Source organism: Palaemon carinicauda, chromosome 8, assembly GCF_036898095.1.
Source record: "Palaemon carinicauda isolate YSFRI2023 chromosome 8, ASM3689809v2, whole genome shotgun sequence".
Classification (NCBI taxonomy): Eukaryota; Metazoa; Arthropoda; class Malacostraca; order Decapoda; family Palaemonidae; genus Palaemon; species Palaemon carinicauda.
Genome location: NC_090732.1, coordinates 71060938 through 71065937, shown reverse-complemented (window position 1 = coordinate 71065937; position 5000 = coordinate 71060938). Strand labels below are relative to the sequence as shown.

Genomic DNA, 5000 nt, shown 5'->3' with positions numbered 1-5000 from the left:
TAAGTTTCAAATTCAAAACTTTACTGGAAATTAGTAACTGATTCTTATTTGTTATCAACTTCACTAATTTAGTTTGTTTATTACCTACAAATGCATTTTTACAGGTTCTCTCATTAAAACCAATTGGCCCCTGCTGTAAGAAATATTTTGAAATGTATGATTAAACCTACGGGGGCATAAGGCGTGAAATGTCATTATCATCATCATCATCATCATCATCACCAGGGGTAACTAGTCCACGGCAGAACATAAGCCTCAGACATGTTATTCCATTTGCACATGTTTATGGTCTTTCTATGCCAATCTATCCCCACAAACTTTCTCAGTTCATCAATCCATCGTCTTCTCTTTCTTTCCCAGCTTCTTTTACAATACCTAGGGACCCATTCTGTTACTCTTAATGTTCATCTATTATCTGTCATTTTCATATGCCCTGCCCATGTCCATTTCTTTTTCTTATATGTTATTAGAATATCCTCTACTTTTGTTTGCTCTCGTGTTCATGTTCCTCTTTTTCTGTCTCTTGGCGTTATTCCCATCATTATTCATTCTATAGCTTTTTCTCTTGTAACTCGCTTCTGTTCTAAGGCTTTAGTAAGGCTCCAAGTTTCTGATGCATATGTTGATGCTGGTAGGACCATCTAATTAAATACTATTCCTTTTAGAGCAAGGGGCATTTAATTTTCCTAATCTCTATTTGTTTACAAAAAGAAACTCCCATCCCATGCTTATCCTTCTTTTAATTGCGATCTTGTGTCCTTGGCAAACACTTAATGTCTGTTCTAGGTACATACTATCGTTTCCAGAGGCCGTGTAATATCTAACAAATATCTAACAAACCGGCTTATGAATTTCCATGAAACTACAGCAATGAATGTTTCAAACATTGGCCTAATTTTTGGTGGTACAATTAATTGACAGATGTGCTTAATTAACCCGTTTACTCTTAGAAAAAAGAAGAACTTCTTCTCTTCCTTCAGAGCGTTTGGAAGAAGTGTTACTTAATCACGTAACTGTGACGCAGAGGTTCCCCCAACCCTCCTTCGGTGTTTACACCTATGGCTATCCTAGTCCTCCCCCCCCCCTTCCTTCTTGCCTGCTTTCCTTCATTCCCATTGTTATTAGGCTACCGAGTAAATCCCTGTTAGGAAAGACTGTGTACTGCACATATAAAATGAGCCAGAAGAGCGATAAAATGTTTTATGGTGGTAGATAATGATTAGATGGTTAACACAAATTATCAAACATAATAGAAGAGGTTTAAAACAGGGGTGTGGAATCACACTGAGAGATATTCTACTCAGACTCCTACAAATTTTAGATTTGCGACTAAAAAATAAAATAAAATAAAAAAATGAAATAAAAACATTAGTAGAAATAGAAAACAATTTTTTTCCTTGAGAGTGATGATGAGTAAAATGTATGTGTCCATTTTTTTTTTTTCATCCCTCATAAATGTATGGTTTCCAGCAATTGGTGATAACATTATTTTGGAAAAGCAAAGCTAATGAATACTTTGATACAAGTATATCAGCTTGGCATGTAGACAATGACAATGGATTTCTCAAAGTAAGGTTGATTGGTTCAATTGGTATAATTCCAGTGACAAAGTCACAATGATATTTGTCACATACCTTTAAGTAACAAAAATAGGTACTGATACTTATAACGTAAATAAATATATAAAACTATAGGTTGAAATATAATAAATCTTATGTATGTATGAACACACACACACACATATATATATATATATATATATATATATATATATATATATATATATATATATATATATATATATATATATATATATATATATATATATATATATGATTTAAAAATTTATCAAATGCCGATGTCAATGTCCTTATATGAAACATCTTTTAGAAGTCTACCTTCTAAGGAATTCAAGCTACTCTCTCTGGTGAAATTGATATGATAAATTATATCAAACAATGCTCTCTATCTTTTTCTTCCTGGCAATTGATGTATCGAGTAACCTGTGTTGTATGGAAGAATGAGTCCTACGTCTTAACCTAAAGAAAACTATATTTCTATTGCTTTACCAACACTCGCTTGAAGTGCGAAGTGTAGGGTTAGCATGGCTTCTTTCGTCTCCTGTCATAAGTCTCATTCTTGATCTTCAATGTAAGTGAGTGGGTAAGATATAAAACGTTGGTCTTGTACTTGTCGACACCTCTTCAATCCGGCCCCTCCAACCACATCAGCGCACCCATGGATGCCTACGCCCACATCCTCACATCATACCCGGGAGTTTTCCATCCAGAACTTCGCCAAACGCCCATGGCTCCTGCCAAACACGGTATTTATCACCATATCAAGACGACGGGACCCCCAATCTTTGCCAAATTCAGACGTCTGGCACCGGATCGATTAGCAGCCACCAAACAGACGTTCACCGAATTGGAAGAAATGGGCCTTTGACAAAAGGACTCCAGCCCATGGTCGTCACCCTTACACATCGTCCTGAAGAAAGACGGCTCCCTCCGTCCGTGTGGGGATTACAGGCGCCTGAACATGCAAACAGAACCGGATCACTACCCCCTCCCAAACACCTCCTACCTGCACAAAGCGAGGGTTTTCTTCACGCTCGACCTCCTGAAGGGGTATTATCAGGTGCCTATGAACCCAGAAGACATCCCCAAGACCACCATCACCACTCCTTTTGGTACATACACCTTCAATTACTCCTGTTTTGGCCTTCGTAATGCTGGGACCACTTTTCAACGTCTCATGGATGGCATCTTAGGGGACATCCCCTTTTGTATATGTTACGTGGACAACATACTTGTGCTCTCTTCCTCAAAAGAGGAACACATCCGTCACCTGCGTATCATGCTCGACCGCCTGCAACAAAATGGCCCTTCGTCATTAGCACAGACCACATGCCTTTGGTGCACGCCTTCACTCGACAGTCTGATGCCTGGTCCGCCCGTCAACGCCGACATCTGTCCGCCGTGGCTGAATACAATTGCGCCCTTCAACACGTCCCTGGGAAAATGAATCCCGTTGCCGATGCCCTGTCAAGAGACTCGTTGGCTGTCGTTCAACTGGGATTAGATTACAATGCCTTGCCTGAAGCCCAATGACAGGATCCAGAGTATTAAGCATGTAGGATACCCTGCACATCCCTCCATTGGGAAGACGTCCCCCTCGACCACTCCAACACCACCCTCTTCTGTGATGTCAGTACTGGTAAACCGCGACCATGGATTCCTGCTCCCATGCGCCGACAGGTGTATGATTTCATTCATGGCCTTTTACATCCCTCTTGCCGTTCTGCTGCACAGCTGCTGAAGACGAAGTTCAATTGGCACGGCATTACTAAGGATGCTAAGGATTGTGTCTGCGCCTGTACTTCTTGCCAAACTTCCAAAGTACATTGACACACGGATTCAGGAGTGGGCACCTTTCCTCAACCTCAGCGTTGTTTCGCCCACATTCACGTCGATGTTGTAGGCCCCTTACCCACATCACAAGGACATTGTTGCCTGTTTACCGTCATCGACCGCTCTACTCATTGGTCTGAAGCCATTCCCATGGAGACTGCAACGTCTGCCTCATGTACATCTGCCTTACTCTCAGGATGGATAGCAAGATTTGGTATCCCTGAGCATATTACTTCTGACAGGGATACCACTTTCCCTTCTCAATTTTAGACATCATTAGCGAATCTCCTGGGCATCCCCTTACATTAGACAACTGCCTACAATGCCGCTTCCAATGGAATGGTTGAACGTTTTCATCGCACCCTCAATGCAGCTTTGATGTCCCATTGCAAGGACTCCAACTGGTTTACTCAGCTTCCCTGGCTCCCCCTGGGACTAAGGACCACTCCTAAAGATGCCCTGGATGTCTGTGCAGCTGAAATGGTGTATGGCAACCTGTTGGTCGTGCATGCTGAATTTTTTCCTTCTGCGACCTCCTCCGATGATCTCCAGCGCATACGTGACATCGTGGGAAAATTTACTCCATGCCGCCAGACTTACAAGCCCCCAGCAAAGCATCTCATACGGACAGAATTGCACTCTGCAATGCACATCTTCCTATGTAACGACACTAGCAGGCCACCGCTAACGTCCCCTTCCACGGGCCCTTTCCTTGTGACCCGACGCAATCCAAAAGCATTCCTACTAAACATTCGTGGCAAAGAAGACTGGGTCTTCACTGGTCGTCTAAAACCTGCTTATTTTCTGCCAGATGATCCGCCTACAGTTCGTCTCTCTAGATCAGGACGCCCTATTTAACATTTACAGTATGTCATTTTTAGGGGGGGAGTCATGTACCACTCGTGTGTCACAAAAGCATACATAGTAACGACATTTCTCTTTTTTGTATATATCATCCTTTTGTATCTTCGCTCTCCCCTCGCACTGACAGTAACTTGTTTTAACCTGTCTGCATATCCCATTGTTAACTGTTAACAGAACTGGTTGCCGGTTTGACGAGAAATAGCGTGTGTGTCTTTTGTGACCTTATTACCGGGACCTAGTGTGTATTATATTCGATGTGTCTTAATAATTTACTCAGTTGCTTTCATCTCGCCTTTGAGTCACAACCTACTCTTGGCCCGTCACACTCTTTAGCTATGATAAGCAGCTCTTCTAGGAGAATGATACTCCAAAATCAAACCATTGTTCTCTAATCTTGGGTAGTGCCATAGCCTCTGTACCATGGTCTTCCAATGTCTTGCGTTAGAGTTCTGTTGCTTGAGGGTACACTCGGGCACACTGTTCTATCTTATATCTTATTTCTCTTCCTCGTATTTTGTTAAAGTTTTTATAGTTTATAAAGTGATATTTATTTCAATATTGTTGCTCTTCTTAAAATATTTTATTTTTCTTTGTTTCCTTTCCTCACTGAGCTATTTTCCCTGTTGGGGCCCCTGGGCTTATAGCATCCTGCTTTTCCAACTAGGGTCTGTAGCTTAGCAAGTAATAATAATAATGATAATAATAATAATAATAATAATAATA

The 5000-nt window shown here is 41.2% G+C and overlaps 1 protein-coding gene across 2 annotated transcripts in view; it reads left to right on the top strand.

The window, feature by feature from the left end:
• The window catches only part of LOC137645749 (gamma-glutamyl hydrolase-like), a 225155-nt gene that overhangs the window by 86135 nt on the left and 134020 nt on the right, over positions 1 to 5000 (top strand). The window lies entirely within an intron of this gene.